Here is an 18,447-nt window from a genome sequence, read left to right as displayed (position 1 = left end):
TTCTCTCTGTGACTAGTTTCCATCCGTTGCTTCTTGTCCTGCTTTCAGGTGCTTTGGAGAATAGCTTGACTCCCTCTTAGGTTTATTAGGTTTATTAAATTTTTATACCGCCCTTCTCTTGTGGCAGCCCCTGAGATATTGGAACACTGCTATTGTAATGTATTGGGCTTTGTCGTACTAAAGAGTATCACGTGGAGTTAATTTCTGGAAGGTTGCTTAAGCAGGGAAGCTGGCTAACGGCTCCCAGCTCGTCAGACAACCCGTCTCCAGCGCCGCCATTGGCTGCTCCTAGGGCAGCAATGTTGTTGTTGTTGTTGTTAGCTGCGAAGTCGTGTCCGACCCATCGCGACCCTATGGACAACATTCCTCCAGGCCTTCCTGTCTATACCATCTTCTGGAGTCCATTTAAGCTCACGCCTACTGCTTCAGTGACTCCATCCAGCCACCTCATTCTCTGTCGTCCCCTTCTTCTATTGCCCTCGATCTTTCCCAGCATTAGGCTCTTCTCCAGTGAGTCCTTCCTTCTCATTAGGTGGCCAAAGTACTTGAGTTTTAGCTTCAGGATCTGGCCTTCTAAAGAGCAGTTAGGATTGATCTCCTCTAGGACTGACCGGTTTGATCGCCTTGCGGTCCAAGGGACTCGCAGGAGTCTTCTCCAGCACCACAGTTCAAAGGCCTCAATTCTTTGGCGCTCAGCCTTTCTTATGGTCCAACTTTCACTGCCATACATTGCAACTGGGAAGACCATAGCCTTGACTATACGCACTTTTGTTGACAGGGTGATGTCTCTGCTTTTTAGTGTGCTGTCTAGATTTGCCATGGCTTTCCTCCCCAGGAGCAAGCGTCTTTTAATTTCTTGGCTACAGTCCCCATCTGCAGTGATCTTGGAGCCCAGGAAAATAAAATCTGTCACTACCTCCATTTCTTCCCCATCTATTTGCCAGGAATTGAGAGGGCCAGATGCCATGATCTTGGTTTTCTTAATGTTAAGTTTCAACCCAAGTTTTGCACTCTCCTTCTTCACCTGCAACAAGAGGCTCTTTAGTTCTTCTTCACTTTCTGCCATTAGAGTGGTATCATCTGCGTATCTTAGGTTGTTGATATTTCTTCCGGCAATCTTAATTCCAACTTTTGATTCATCTAGCCCTGCCTTTCTCATGATGTGCTCTGCATATGTTAAATAGGCAGGGCGACAGTATACAGCCTTGCCGGACTCCTTTCCCAATTTTGAACCAATCAGTGGTTCCGTGTCCAGTTCTCACTGTTGCTTCTTGACCCGCATATAGGTTTCTCAAGAGACAAATAAGATGGTCTGGTACTCCCATTTCTTTAAGAACTTGCCACAGTTTGTTATGATCCACACAATCAAAGGCTTTAGCATAGTCAATGAAGCAGAAGTAGATGTTTTTCTGGAACTCCCTAGCTTACTCCATGATCCAGCGTATGTTGGCAATTTGATCTCTAGTTCCTCTGCCTCTTCGAAATCCTGCCTGCACTTCTGGTAGTTCTCGATCCACATACTGCTGAAGTCTAGCTTGTAGGATTTTAAGCATGACTTTACTAGCATGAGAAATGAGTGCAATGGTGCGATAGTTTGAACATTCTTTGGCACTGCCTTTCTTTGGAATTGGAATGTAAACTGATCTTTTCCAATCCTGTGGCCATTGTTGAGTTTTCCAAATTTGCTGGCAAATTGAGTGTAGCACTTTTACTGCATTGTCTTTTAAGATTTTGAATAGCTCAGCTGGAATACTGTCACTTCCACTAGCTTTGTTGTTGCTCAGCTTTTCTAAGGCCCACTTCACTTCACATTCTAGGATGTCTGGCTCGAGGTCAGTGACCACCTCATTGTGATTATCAGGGACGTTAAGCTCATTCTTGTATAGTTCTTCTGTGTAATTTTGCCACCTCTTCTTAATCTCTTCTGTCTCTGTTAGGTCCCTGCCATTTTGGTCCTTTATCATGCCCATTTTTGCATTAAACGTTCCCTTCATTTCTCCAATTTTCTTGAAAAGATCTCTGGTCCTCCCTATTCTATTGTTTTCTTCTATTTCTTTGCACTGTTCATTTAAGAAGGCATTCTTATCTCTTCTAGCTATTCTCTGGAATTCTGCATTCAATTGGGTGTATCTTTCTTTTTCTCCCTTGCCTTTCACTTCCCTCCTTTCCTCAGCTATTTGCAAAGCTTCCTCAGACAGCCATTTTGCTTTCTTGCATTTCTTTTTCTTTGGGATGGTTTTGGTTGCTACCTGTTGTACAATGTCATGAACCTCTGTCCATAGTTCTTCAGGCACTCTGTCTATCAGATCTAATTCCTTAAATCTATTTGTCACCTCTACTGTATATTCAACGGGGATATGATTTAATTCATACCTGAGTGGCCTAGTGCTTTTCCCTACTTTCTTCAGTTTAAGCCTAAACTTTGCAAGGAGAAGCTCATGGTCTGAGCCACAGTCAGCTCCTGGTCTTGTTTTTACTGACTGTATAGAGCTTCTCCATCTTTGGCTGCAGAGCATATAGTCAATCTGATTTCTGTGTTGACCATCTGGTGATGTCCATGTGTAGAGCCGTCTCTTGGGTTGTTGGAAAAGAGTGTTTGCTATGACCATCGTATTCTCTTGACAGAATTCTATCAGCCTGTGCCCTGCTTCATTTTGCACTCCAAGGCCAAACTTGCCTGTTATTCCAGTTATCTTTTGGCTTCCTACTTTAGCATTCCAATCCCCCATGATGATAAGAACATCATTTTTTGGTGTTAGTTCTATAAGGTGCTGTAGTGCTTCATAGAAGTGGTCAATTTCATCCTCTTCAGCACTGGTGGTTGGGGCATAGACCTGGACTACTGTGATATTGAATGGTTTGCCTTGGATTCAAACTGAGATCATTCTGTCATTTTGAGGATTGTATCCCAGTATTGCTTTTCATACTCTTTTATTGACTATGAAGGCTACTCCATTTCTTCTGAAGGATTCTTGCCCACAGTAGTATACCTGATGGTCATCTGAATTAAATTCACCCATTCCTGTCCATTTTAGTTCGCTGATACCTAAGATGTCAATGTTCAGTCTTGTCATCTCTTTTTTGACCACGTCCAGTTTTCCTTGATTCATGGATCTTACATTCCAGGTTCCTATGGAGAAAAAATCTTTACAGCATCGGACTTTCCTTTCACCACCAGACACATCCACAGCTGAGCGTCCTTTCGGCTTTGGCCCAGTCGCTTCATTCTTTCTGGCGCTACTAGTACTAGCCCTCTGCTCTTTCCCAGTAGCATATTGGACGCCTTCCGACCTGAGAGGCTTATCTTCCAGCGTCATATCATTTTGCCTTTTGGTACTGTCCATAGGGTTTTCATGGCAAAGATACTGGAGTGGGTTGCCATTTCCTTCTCCAGTGGATCACGTTTTGTCAGAACTTTTTGCTATGACCTGTCCGTCTTGGGTGGCCCTGCACGGCATAGCTCATAGCTTCATTGAATTACGCAAGCCCCTTCGCCACGACAAGGCAGTAATCCATGAAGGGGAGGGCAGCAATAGGTTGCTTTAAACCTATTGGCTGCCACCTAGAGGCCAGAGTATAAATAGCTGCATTCACGGCCCTGTTTCTCAGTTCAGTTCCTGTAAGCAAATAAAGAATGGTTCTTGCTGAACTCACTCACCTCGTCTCTTCAATCAAGCACAGAACCCAGGATATAACACTGGTGACGAGGGTGGGATCCTGCTCCTCCAACAGAGCTGAGAGTCACTAGGGGAGAGGCCAGAATGTGCCTGGTGGGAAAAGCAATTCCCCCCCTATGGTCGGCCTAGCACAGCCATGCTAGTGACCATGCGCCCAGAGGACCAGTCCCTGGGCATACGGAGGAGCAGGATAAGAAGAGGACGAGTCCCAGCTGCAAAGACCAACAGAAATGGCGAAGGTCGTAGAGCTGGAAGAATTTGATATAGTTCACCCAGAAAGATGGTCTTCGTATCTATCCAGGGTTGAGAACTATCTCCGTGCCAATCAAGTCACTGAGGACGGGCTGAAGGCCGCTACGCTCCTGTGTGTTTGCAGCCCAGCCACGTTCAACATCGTGGAGAACTTGTTTGCACCAACGCCATTGGAGTCCGTAACATTCGCGGACTTGAAGAAACGGCTCAGCGACCATTTCCAGCCCAGGCTGTCGGTAATCGCTTGGCGCCACGCATTTGAACAGAGGGTTCAGCAACAAGGTGAAACCGCATCTGAATTCATTGCGGCATTGAGGCAGGCTGCACACCTGTGCAAGTTCTCTAATGTAGAGGAGAAGCTCTGGGACCGGCTCATCTGCGGGCTCCGGAATTGAGAGTTACAGCAAAAACTCTTTGCCAAGGAGACCCTGTCATTCCAAGATGCTTTGAAAGAGATCATAGCAGATGAAGCCACTGGCAGGGCCGCCAAAACAGCACACCACGAGGAAGCCGTCCACCACGAGGACATCAAACACACGGAAGACTCCAAAGACAACATGGAAGTTGACAAGCTTTAAAGGCACAACAACCAACAGCATCCAAGTGATAAGCAACAAGGGGTGACTTACAAGGCAGATCCCTTCCTTAGGTGCCCAGGGTGTGGCAGCTGCCACCAACACATGGACTGTAGGTTCCAGACAGCCACGTGCCTGGCCTGCAGGAATACCGGCCACATCATGTCCATCTGCAGAGGTAGCCAGAGGGACCAGCAATCGAATCGCCAGTCAGAAATCCTGATTAGGAGAGGTACCGGGGCCCCAGGGCAGTATAGGATAGGGTTTTGCTCCAGCCGCAGAAGCATTTGCCGCACAGGAGCTCACCGCCCTATTAAGCCAAAGTTTAGACTTCAGGTGGGGCTCCAAGGGGTCCCTTGCAAGATGGAGCTGGACACGGGCTCAGCCATCTCCATTATATCACTTGAGACATTTAATTTCATCTGCAATCACAGCAAGAGGTGGGCCAAGCTTAGGCCATCTGACATTATACTGACTGACTTCCAGAATGCCAGAGTTGCAGTCAAAGGTGAGGCCACACTGGCCGTCAAATTTAAGGAGTTTTCTGGGCACCTGGACGTTGTAGTAGTGAACGAGCCTGATCGGGCTCGACTGGTTTGATGCACTAGGCATCAAAGTAACCGGAATCAACCGGATGCAAGTTGTGAGTCTAGCAACAGTATGTGAGGAATTCGCAGACGTGTTTGATTCAGGTCTGGGGACTTACACGGGCCTGCCAATAACATTTATACTAGATCCTACTGTAGTACCGGTCAGGATTAAACCTCGCAGAGTGCCATTTGCTCTTAAACACAAGATAGACGCTGAGTTAGATAAACTCGTAGAACAGGGGATACTACAACCCGTAGATGGGGGTGAATGGGAGACCCCAATTGTCACACCACTAAAAGCCAACAGGGAGGTCAGAATCTGTGCTTATTACAAATGCACAATTAATCGTGCACTCAAACAGCATGCATACCCTGTACACATCCTGGCGTCCTTGCAAGGTGGTACAATTTTTGCAAAATTAGATTTGGCTCAGGCCTAAAAACAGCTTTCTGTGGACGAGGCCACAGCTGTGGCACAGACAATTGTAACCCACAGGGGGGCATTTAAAGTAAAACGCCTGCAATTTGGGGTCAGTGTAGCCCCTGGTATTTTTAAAGGCATTATGGATCGAACACTCAAGGGCATTCCGGGGGTTTGCCCTTATTTTGATGATGTGCTCAATGCTGGTGAGTCCACTGAGGTGCTAGCAAGGAGGCTCAGAGCTGTCCTTCAAAGGCTGCGCGAAGAAGGCCTTAAGCTTAAGAAGAATAAGTGTAGTATTGGAGTCCCTTCAACTGAGTTCCTGGGTTTCCATATCGATGCCGACGGCATCCACCTTGCTGAGTCAAAAGTGAAAGCCATTCAGATGGCACCCAGCCCCAAAATGAAGGGAGAGCTTCAGGCATTCCTAGGCCTCCTAAATTTTTAACCATGCGTTCCTTCCTAACAAGGCCGCAGTGGCAGAGCCATTACACCAGCTCTTAGATAAAAATACTGTGTGGAAGTGGACTAGTGTTCACGAAAGCAGCTTTCAGGAATTGAAGGCTCTACTGTCCATCAGTTCTACAATCACTCACTTTAAGGAATCGATGCTGGTATGCCTAGTGTGTGATGCGCCCCCATACGGGGTGGGGGCTGTCCTAAGTCACTTGGAGAGTGATGGAACTCAAGTCCCAATTGTTTTTTATTCCAGGACACTATCCTCTGCAGAGCATAATTGCACACAAATTGATAAGGAGGCATTGGCCATAGTAGCTGGATTAAAGAAATTCCACATCTACTTGTATGGCAGAGACTTCATGGTCTTCACAGACCATAAACCACTATTGGGGTTGTTCACTACAGACAGACAGACACCCGACATCTTATCCCCTAGAATGTTAAGATGGTCCATTTTTTTTATCGGCATACAGCTTTAAGCTAATTCACAAACACAGCAAGGATATGGGCCATGCAGATGGTCTGAGCAGGCTTCCACTGCCTCAAATCATGCCAGATCCGGCCCCAGCAGCCCACGTTTTGTCCATTCAGGACTTGCCGGAGTTTCCCCTCCCCATTCTTCATAATACAGAAGAACATACAAACAATGGCAGAATAGAACTTAAAATACCCCAATGGGCTCATTTCTTACTCTTTTCATGGTGTTATGTACATTATCCTCTTCCACCAAATTGTTGCTTTCATTGTGCACAACAGAACAGGGATTACCTGGGTGGGCTGCTTTGCATCTATATTCTGTGGCTGTTATGTACAATACATAATAGTATGGAATAACTCAACATCACTCCCTTTGGGATGTCCATACTAATCATTCACAATATTATTTCCAGTGGCTCTAGAAAGTTATGTACCTTTGGATATATAGCTAGATAATGCAAATTGTTGCCTGTTGTTAATCTCTCTCTCTCTCTCTCTCTCTCCTAACAATTAATTAGTCAGTTTGTTTCCTGATGTTTAATAAATAAACTTCAAGCTATATTTTACCTATCTGAAGGGGGTCCCTGTGCTTGCTCTAATCTGGAAATATGAATTGACTGGAAGTGTGCCACAATTGCACTATAAAATTTGGTACTTCAGGATATAGAGCCAGAGATACAGATAGTGTAAATTATTGGGTGTTGTTCATCTCTTTCTGCTAGTTAACCTTTTATGATTTTTGAGGATGTTTAATAAATAAACGTCAAACCATATTTTTGTTCATTAAATTGAGCAGGATATGTGCTTGCTTTCATCTGGATTCAGGGTAATATGAGAGTGTATGAGATACAAACTAAACTGTAAATTAGCAGTAGCAGTTGGAATCAGTAATTCAGTTTCAGATAGCCAAATTGACATTCTCAAGGAAAAGATTTGAGTATTGTTATTGCTGAAATGCTTGACTTCTCCACTACTAGCATCCTTGGCATGACAAATATTTGAAAAAATTGCCCTCTCTCTCACCAATTGTTTAGAAATTGGCTAGACAATTTAGAAAAGGTATTTTTAATCAGCTCTAACAACATATAGAAATATAGAAACACAGAAAATTCCAAGAGCTGACTACTTTAGAAAATAAAGCATCTTTTACAGGCCAAATTACAAACCTATTAAACAGGATTTGGTTAGGGGATGGATGGTACTAAAAAATGAGGAGAGGATTTAATCCTTTTTGTACCAGCTGCACTCCACTAAGAAACATTCTGCACATACTATCTTGCAATCCTTGTGCAAGAATTAAAAAAAATCGGAGTATAAAGACAAGGAGAATATTTAAGGTTACAAGGATGGCAATTGACAGAGAAACCAGGACACTGGAGGCTTTTATGCATCTTTACTATATACACCAAATCTATTTACCCTTGGTATTTACAAGAAAATCCTGGCTGCTACCCAGTTTCATTTCTTAAGTCTCCCTCTCAGTCCCCAAAGCCATTCCTCTCTTAGTCTCCTCCAAATGCTTAACTCCCTCCTCTGTTTCAAAGAAGGGAGAAAAGAGGGTTCTCAGTGTTGGATCTACTCACCCAATCATCATCTGTTTTCCCTCCATTGGAAGATAAACTGCTCTTTGTAGTCTTCCACCCCAAAGATAAAAGCTTTCCTAAAGACTCCAACTTCTGTCCACAGCCAACCGCATGTTTCCTTTCCATCTTGACTGAACATTCTGTTTTTCTGGGACCTCACTATTCTTCCTCCAGTCACCTATTTACTTTCTTCTCCCTCTCTAACACTGAAGCCACAACTGCTCCCACTCACATCTCTCTCTCTCTCTCTCTCTCTCTCTCTCTCTCTCTCTCTCTCTCTCTCTCTCTCTCTCTCTCTTCAATTTTAGATGGGAATGCTGTCAACTGTAAATTGTAAAGGCTGAACCAATGGGGATATTGTCTAGCTCTATCCTACAATGGTCCTGGGTAGCCGCAGGTTCAGCTCATCAGTCCCATCAGTCCGCATAATAATAAATATATACAGATCAATTTATATCATTCTGTTCCAGTGTTATACATGTTCAGCCAGAAATCCATACCATCTAATTTTGCCAGTGCATCTTTCTCAATTTGTCATTCGGTGCATCTCTTCTTTATATGTACGTTGGGGATACAACTTTGTACACAAAATTTCCTAGGATATGTAACTTTCTAAATATTAACATTTTTGTATGTAATATGTGTACTTTAAAATTCATTGCAAATTTGAGGAGTTGTAAAATTAAAAAAGTGTATTAAACTTTTTTAATTATCCTAAGATGTGTGAATTAGGACATTTTGCTTAAAATGAAAGATTAAAAAAAATTCCCCAGCAACCATAAAGAGGCTATGTGGCTTTTTAAATTACAAATGTATGTTATAGCTAACATTACGTAAACATCATTCATATATATTATAGCCTCTAAATGTATATATGTGCAAAGCATAGACTTTTGGAGTAAACATTCTTTGGAAATCAAAATGGCAAACATTTTGATTTCCATGAACACATTTTTTACATGGATTTCTGGTTTATATTCTTTTAAAAAAGCTATATTGACTGCAAACAGCTTTTCTGTTTTGTTCTTTGTAATTCAATGATCAGCTCAGCATTCTATAAATGGAATAGGTTGAACATGTACAAGAACACATTGCATGGATCTGCTTTTACTCTGTGCGAGATCTGGGCTTGTGGCTAAAACTCAAACACAAATGTTGTTTTCACTTGGAAGAGCTCCTTATATTTGCTCTTGGAAAATTCTCAACAAGTGGTAGTATGTACTACCCACTTTCACTATCTCCTCCATCTGGTATTCTTCCATTTTTATTTAATAAATAAATAAAAACCTGCAATAAGCATCTGTTATTTTCCTACCATTTTTGAATGGTCAGGCTTTTCAGAAAAGAAACTTTGCACTGAGTACCAAAGTAAATAAGAGATTTAGCAGGAAATTATAAAAGCTTAGGGACTCTCTCAGTGAAACTACCAGTTCATGAAATTACAGACCAGCATTTAAACCTTCCCAGATTTCAGACCTGATTCATTACTGTTTGTTGTCCCTGTTCAGTGGCTTCTCTTTCCTAAACTTATCTCAGTAGAGAAGGTCCTGGGAGGAAGTTTTGAAGCTCAAGGCTTTTATCATCATTCAATGGCTGGTGGGGTTTTTTTGTGTTGTTTTTTTAACAAGCATAATCAAGATTTCCCTTAGCAGTCAGAATTCTTTTATTTTCTCCTTCAGAAAATCCTATCTCTGAAATTACTAGATTTACTAGATTTATTTATTTGAGTAATCTATTAGTAATTTACGTAGCAATATTGCTATATATTAAGCAACCTTGTATTCACTAATTGTAAACAAACTGGAGAAAATGACTGAACTCAGTAATTGTAGACCAAATAATAAATACAATAGGTATATAGTATAACTTGATTTGGAAGTAATAGTAGGCAAAATTAATTAAATGAAAGATGTTAATTTATATAGATTCTTTGCTATGGTGAGGATGGAGTAATTAAAACTTCGTTTTCTTTTTCAGGCTTCTGTGCTGTATAACCAACTATAATATATGATAATTAGTTAGGTAACTAGTTTAAAATTATCTGTAATTATTCCCGTGTTCCTCTGGAAATCTAAGAACAGGTAAGGAATATTTATCAGTAAAACAGTTTATTTAGAAAAAGGTTTGCCTTAAAGAGTTGTTATCATTAGGATTGTCTGCCAATTAAAGGTTTTCAAACTGTATATTTATTACAGTCATTCATTTTCAATAGAAAAAAATGAGGTTGTTGTGTTTTTTAAAAGAATACAAATCAGCAACAAGAAGTTTCTAATCAGATCTCCCATTTCATCTTAGAAAACTGAAGTACAAAAAAGTAACCTGTACCCACATTCTTTCTTAAAATGTTTCAGCAATAAAGCTTTTAGTTCAGTAAATGCTTAAAGAACCCACTGCGGATAGACACTTATAAGTACCTTCATTTATACACTGATTTCTGAACAGACAAATCTATTGAACACACAGTTAAAATAGATGTGTGTATCTTTCCTACCCCAGTCTATGTGCCTTTTCAAAATATTGAACATAGCTGGAAGAGATTCATAACCTAAACTCATTAATCATTTTAGGTGAAGACCTTCTCCAATACTTCTGAGTGCTCCTTCAACCCAAAGTACTTCATTGGGTAGGAAAAACATTCAAAAGCATAAATATAGGATGGAGAGACATTACTGGACAGCAGTATGTGCAAAATTATCTCTCTTGATGGATCACAAGCAGAATATGAGTCAGCAGTATGATGTAGTGCAAAAAAATAAATAAAAATGAAGTCCAGTTCTAAGCTATTTCTACAGGGTTAGGGCCCAAAGGTGCTTTTCTGAAATTATCAGGTGACAATGCAACTTCATTGCAGCTTTGATTGGATGGTGGGGAATGGAAGGATGCATACTCCTTGCAGACAGCTGGTCATTTGCATTCTTTTAGAGAATGCAAGAATGGAAATGACCAGATGTCTGCAAGGAACATAAATCCTTCTACTCCCCACCATCCAGTCAAAACTGAAGAAGCTCATTGGATCAGAAATGAAACATCTTCAAGAAAAATAAGGAAGTCCAGTTGCCTCTTGAAAAAGCACCTTTGGGACAAACATGACCTGGATGACTGAGAATCTCCACAAACAACAGTGTTAAGATCAAGTGAAATCATCACTGTTTTCTACACTGGTCTGCCTACATCTAAATTTTTCCCACTGATGGACATTATTAACAGACAGAAACATGACCAGATGGACTTTTGTGTAAAAATGAAAAAAAAACACGTGATTTATGGTTTTGAAGATTAGACAGAATATACTATAGAAAGAATAAACAAATGATGTCACTTTAGAGAGATTAATATATAATTGTATTTACAATTGCGTTGAAGTAGACAGGAGCCACTTCTTTATAGCTTTGACTTTTTTTCTACTTTCTTCTATGTTTTTCCTTATGTACTTTTAGTTTTTTCTTTTATTTCTCATTTTATTTTTCCTTTTATTTGCTCTAATTTAGTTTTACTATTGCTGTTAAAAATTAGATAGATAGATAGATAGATAGATAGATAGATAGATAGATAGATAGATAGATAGATAGATAGATAGATAGATGGCTTTTTTGTCATAGAACGCTCAGAAACGGAGTTCCGGCACCTTTTTTGGATGGAACCTTGTAGGGTAGGCAAGGCGGGCTGTATGACATGTGTGAGTTCCAGCACCTTTTTCTTTTACAAAAAAAGCACTGGATAGATAGATAGATAGATAGATAGATAGATAGATAGATAGATAGATAGATAGATAGATAATGACCAGCTGAGATTAACCAAGATAATAAGGGGCCTGGAAAGAAAAACCTGTAAGAAATTATTGGAGGGGCTGAATATGTTTAGCGTGAAGATGAGAGAATTGTGGGCAGTCTTGATAACTGTCTTTAATTATCCAAAAGGCTATCAATGTTCAGTGTTGTAACTAGGATGCTAGAATTGCTGGGCTGAAATATAAAAATGCAGATTTTTGAGTGGACACGAGGAAGAATTTCTTAACATTGTTCAATATTGGAAAATACTGCCAGCACTGAAAGTATTTATACAGAGGCTGGATAGAGATTTGTGGGGAATAGTGGATATCTGCACTAAATAAGCCGATTAGATGATCTTCAGTGTTCTTTCCAGACAGTTTTCATATTCTGTTGTTCTATAATTCTGTAGCCTGTTCTCTTGCAGAACAGCCAGGAGGTTCACTCTTGTCAGTTATGAATACAGTCTGTCCACACTTCTTTGCCTTTGGAGAGGTTTGCATTTTAATGCACAGCCTTAATCATAGTTAGCCAAGCAGCCACAAATAGAAAACCCATATGAAATACAACTAAGCTTTTGATTGGCAGGTATGTCACCAGAATAATACCTATTATATTGCTTTCTTCCAAACGCCCCAGACTTCAAAATTTACTTCTCAGTTCCAGTGTTGCAGTGTATCTAGAAGTGGGTGGGTGGAGAATTTTTCTGTCAATGAGAGCACTAAACTACTGTGGAGGTTCTGTTGAGAAAAAATGGGATTTGTTTTTCACCATTTATTCGGTGATTCCTTTCCCTTGCAATTTCCCTCCTTTCCTCTTGTACTCTTCTAGAGAAGCCCAGAATGCTACAGGTGTTTGTTTTTTTTACGTGATTCAAGAGCACTAAAGGAACTCATATTGTTTTTCCAATGGTAGAATTTCATTCATATTCCTTGTTGGTTGGAACAGTTATTTTGTTAATGTCATCCTCTCATTCTGCAATGGTTGCCAATGAAATATACTTTCATTTCTGAGCATTTTTTCTTGTTTGCTTCTGATTTCACTAATATAAGAAAACCAAATGGTTTTCAAAATATAGCAAGCATATATTTTGAAGTAATTAACATTTATTGTCCATTCTACAAGATACATTGATATTTTCAAATAAAACCTGGAGTCACCAGTACTATTTATAAATGGAAAAGAGTTCTCATTTATATATCACATTTCCCTCTATTGGCTGGTCATAAGTGGGTATTATAAAGTAAATCTATAAAGTAAATTAATGAGACAGATCAAAGAACACTGCATGATTGTTTATTCTAAAAAAGTCTATAATAATGAGAACGAAGCATCGGCACTCATGGATGGATGCCAGAATCTGAATTCTCCTCCATTTAACACATCATATCATACAGAATTCCCTTCCTTAATTACATGTCATGAATCACATTCACCAATTAGTTTAACACACAAAGTTTCACTTCCCCTCTGAAGCGCGCTATCGCTTATCTTCTCAAAACATCCAGGTTGAATTCCTCCCAGGCTTTAGTGATTCAAACCCAAACAGTTAAAGCAAAAGGCTGCCTCTTATACTGTCAGTGGAAAAACCTGTCAATGTTTTCCAATGTGCCTTGGACATAAACAGAATGGGAGGATCTCAGTGTGTTTTTGTTTTGTATTAGTTTGTGTTATTTGTACCGTATCTTGTTTGTTTTAACCATGATATCATTACTGAGTGTATGAATCCTACATCTTTAGCTGATTGAATTCTTCAGAGCTAATCTGACCAATCATCTAAAGAAGGAGTGGATCGCTTGTTTTGATGGTAGTCTTATATTTTAAAAATCTAAGGTTATCATATGCATTTATGCATTTTGTTCACTAATGCATTCAAGATATTTTGCAGATCAGAAAACCATGGCATTTAAGTATCTAACAAATGATTTACTGATGAAGCATATCCATGAGTCACTGTCACCAATTGAGATATAGCAAAATAGTTTCTGAAGTACCACCTGTACTTCTCAGTTTGCAACATACTTTTTGATTGCTAACAAAAAAAAATCTTCCTTAACAGTATTAAGCCTTACCTAATAATGGAGCAGGCATTCATAACTTGTTATCATGCAGATATTTTGTGTAGCTTAAATACTATGTATGGTATTTATTATACTATACTATATTATGGTGAATGCTCCAACACTGGAAGTTTTTAAGAAGAGACTGGACAGCCATTTGTCTGAAATGAAATAGGGTTTCCTGCCTGAGCAGGGGGTTGGACTAGATGACCTCCAAGTTCCCTTCCAACAACAACTTCTTCTTCTTCTTCTTCTTCTTCTTCTTCTTCTTCTTCTTCTTCTTCTTCTTCTTCTTCTTCTTCTTCTTCTTCTTCTTCTTCTTCTTCTTCTTCTTCTTGTTATTATTATATAGTATTCATTAAGTATAATTCCCAATGTTTAGCACACTACTTCTTTGAATGATGATGTGACTATATGATGTTGCATTGTCACCTGATAATTTCAGAAATCACTGTGGGAAAGGCTACATTTCTGCCAAAACCCTCATACTGCCATGATTACGTGTAGGTGTTTTAAATGTTAAATGTTAAAAAAAGAAAGAAAAGGAAACAGAAAATATTACTACAACCTTCTATAATGAATAAAATAAGTGGCATTGGATTTCTAAAGCAGGGATTGAACATTAGCAAAATTCTACTTGTAGCTAGCATTAGATCTATAGATCTGATTTAACCCTCTCCAATCTGGGGATCTATTTGAAATTTATGGATTTCAAATCCCAGAATTGTCAGTAATGACCATTCTAGTTGATAGTTCTTGAAGCTTGAAGAGATATTCCTCCTAGCTTGATAATTGTCTAAACTAAATGGCTGTCAAAAAATAACAATAGGTTTCTAAATAGTCAACTGCTCTCTTTATTAAATAACAATATAACAGAGTTTGTAGGGATCTTGGAGGTCTTCTAATCCAATAGAGTCCCCTGCTTGAGAGTGGATTGGACTACAACAGAGGTCTCCAACCTTTCTCAGTTAACGGGCTGGAGGGGAAAGGGAGGAGGAAGCATTTTATGTTTGTGCACACACACAAACGGGGCTGCAAGCATGCATGATGCAAATGGAGTGGTGCTAGCACCCATGTGACACTTGCTAGCACCGCCCTGTTTTTGCCATGCGGGTGCTAGCGCCTCCCCATTTTTGCCATACAGTGCTCTGTTTTTGCCGTGTGGCACCATGTTTTTGTCGTGCGGTGCCCTGTTTGTGTAGTGGCAGCACTAGTGCGAGTGGGGGTCAGTGTGTGCACTGACCAGCTTGTCCCAGAGTCCGGTGGCCAGCAGGCCACGGCCCAGCAGTGGGCCGCGGCCCACAGGTTGGGGACCCCTGGACTAGAATATCTCCAAAGTCTCTTCCAATTTTGTTATTCTGTATTCTGTATCTCCTTAGTTCTATGTTGCATCTCTCCTTGCTAAAATTCTATCCATTACTAGTCCTACTTTCAGGTGGTATGGAGAAGATATTGGAAGACTGCTATCATATCACCCCTAGACCTTCTCTTTACTAGGCTAGACATACCCAATTCTTACAAGCATTCTTCATATGTTTTAGCCTCCAGTTCCCTAATAATCTTAGTTGATCTTCTCTGCACTTTTTCTAGAGTCTCAGCATCTTTTTTTTTGTTTTGTACTGTGGTGACCAAAGCTGGACATGATATTCTAAGTGTGGTCTTACCAAAGCATTATAAAACTGTACTACTATGTCATATGATCTTGATTATATCCTTCTGTTGATGCAGCCTAGGACTGCATAGGCATTTTTGGCATCAATGAACAATTTTTGCCCATCTCTTTTCTTCTCATATTTTAATGACAGGGCTGAACACAAAACTCAGCAGTTGGAAAATGGATTGAACCCACATTTCAGAAGCATACCTTATCAATGGATTTATGCAGTGCACAAATGCATGAGAGAATTAAGAAATAAGCTTGTATGAGAAAATCTTTGCTTGCAGAATTACCAGAGGTGATATGAATTTTCCTGGACAGTATGAATAGGAAGTTACATAGATTTTATCATGACTAGTCAAGAATTAACTATTACAATTCTCCTTCATCTGAATTAACAGTGCTGTTCTTAGATAAAATGACCACTTTCAGAATAGTAATGAATATAGGACAGAACTTACCTAAACCTACAACGCCCTTCCAAACCATTGCCAGGGTTACTACTTTATTGTGCCTAAGTGTAGTTTCAGGAGCAGATTACTACCCTATTGATTATCCTCTGTTATGTTATTCTGAAGAACTCCTCGGAGCTATGCACTGTAATAATGCTTTACACTAAGAGCCTCTGCAGAGAGATAATTATAAAGCATCCAGTCATTCCCTGTCCTAGAGTGAGCAGCTGCACTCTTGCTGCTGGGGAATAGTTTGGAGGAGAAAAGACACTGTGAATGGAATAGCTGTGAATCAGGTCCAGTGGCATATAATCTCCCCCCCACACACACACTTCCACAGGGAAGGAGTTTCTTGGTCTGCCCTCATGGTTTCTAATTTGGTGCATAGTGGTAGCAAATTAAGATGCCTTTATATTAAATGTCTATTATCTCAGGTTGCAACCTTACAAAGACAAAGATATATTTAAGCTGCATATTCCTACTTGCTGTTTCTGTACTGAAACTCCATTATTTAAATGCCATTTATACCTTGGGCAAGCGCTGGCTCTTTGGCTTTGAAACAGAGATGAGCACCGGCCCCTAGAGTCGGAAACGACTAGCACACATGTGCGGGGGAACCTCTACCTTTACCTTTTTACCACACTAATGCACATGCACACACTGACAATGTAAACATAGATAATCTATAACCCACCTAAACTGAAGAACTTAACTGCAACAAAGTGGTTAACTCCTTTCCAATCAACCAATTTTCGACTGCTGCCACCTACAATATTTCAGCTTTATGCTTTCTTTGAATACACAGAATCCATGAGGGTGATTTTGCTTATAAACCCTATAAATATAATACTGAACTAATAAGGGGTACAAGTATTCTGAGCATTCCTGGAGCTCCCATATCATCCCCATTTTTGTGTTTATTAAGAAGACTTCAGCCAATGGAGAATAATGTTCCAACATAAAACTCTAATATAAAAGAAAACTGTAGAGAAGAAATTGAAAAGTGCAACCAGATTTTGGAGTAAAATGTGATGATATTTAGAAAATTGGTTATGGAAGAATTAAAATGGTAGGAACTACTGTATATACTCATGAATAAGCCAAGTATTTTAAGGGTCAAAATACACTCCCCCCAAAAAACATCTACTTCTGCTTCATTGACAATGCTAAAGCCTTTGATGGTGTGGATCACAACAAACTGTGGCAAGTTCTTAAAGTGATGGGAGTACCAGACCATCTTATTTGTCTCTTGAGAAACCTATATGCTGATCAAGAATCAACAGTGAGAACTGGACACAGAACCACTGATTGGTTCAAATTGGGAAAGGAGTCTGGCAAGGTTGTATACTGTTGCCCTGCCTGTTTAACTTACATGCAGAACACATCATGAGAAAGGCAGGGCTACATGAATCAAAAGTTGGAATTAAGATTGTCGGGAGAAATATCAACAACCTAAGATATGCAGATGATACCACTTTAATAGCAGAACGTGAAGAGGAACTAAAGAGCCTCTTGTTGCGGGTGAAGAAGGAGAGTGCAAAAGTTGGCTTGAAACTAAACATTAAGAGAACCAAGATCATGGCATCCAGTCCTCTCAATTCCTGGCAAATAGATGGGGAAGAAATGGATGTAGTGACAGATTTTATTTTCCTGGGCTCCAAGATCACTGCAGATGGGGACTGCAGCCAAGAAATTAAAAGATGCTTGCTCCTGTGGAGGAAAGCCATGGCAAATCTAGACAGCACACTAAAAAGCAGAGACATCACCCTGCCAACAAAAGTATGTATAGTCAAGGCTATGGTCTTCCCAGTTGCAATGTATGGCTGTGAAAGTTGGACCATAAGAAAGGCTGAGTGCCAAAGAATTGAGGCCTTTGAACTATGGTGCTGGAGAAGATTCCTGCGAGTCTCTTGGACTGCAAGGCAATCAACCCGTTCAGTTCTAGAGGAGATCAACCCTGATTGCTCTTTAGAAGGCCAGATCCTGAAGTTGAAACTCAAATACTTTGGCCACCTAATGAGAAGGAAGGACTCAGTGGAGAAGAGCCTAATGCTGGGAAAGGTTGAGGGCAAGAGAAGAATGGGATGACAGAGAATGAGGTGGCTGGATGGAGTCACTGAAGCAGTAAGCATGAGCCTAAATGGACTCCAGAAGATGGTAGAAGACAGGAAGGCCTGGAGGAATGTTGTCCAACTTTGCAACTAGCAACAACACCCCCAAAATTGGGTTCAGCTTATCCATATGTATGTATGTGTGTATATGTGTGTGTGTGTGTAAGTATTTGTTAAGTATTTGTTAGCAAGTATTTGTTAAGTATTTGTTATCATATATATATGATAAGCTGATTCTCACATTTTTTTTACCAAAATACCTTGAAAAAGGTGTGCTCCATGGATTATTCCCAGATGAGCCAAGAATGGAAGTTCAAACATATAAAACATTTTGAGAGTTGGGTTTTTTTCATGGATGGAACTTTT

At 40.2% G+C, this 18,447-nt stretch overlaps 1 protein-coding gene across 22 annotated transcripts in view; it reads left to right on the top strand.

Annotated features, from left to right (window-relative positions):
- NRXN1 (neurexin 1) overlaps positions 1-18,447 on the top strand; it is a gene marked incomplete at its 5' end in the record, with an annotated part of 949,216 nt that overhangs the window by 535,051 nt on the left and 395,718 nt on the right. The window lies entirely within an intron of this gene.

This window comes from Vipera ursinii, assembly GCF_947247035.1.
Source record: "Vipera ursinii genome assembly, chromosome: 1".
Lineage (NCBI taxonomy): Eukaryota > Metazoa > Chordata > Lepidosauria > Squamata > Viperidae > Vipera > Vipera ursinii.
This window is presented reverse-complemented; position numbering and strand designations above follow the sequence as displayed.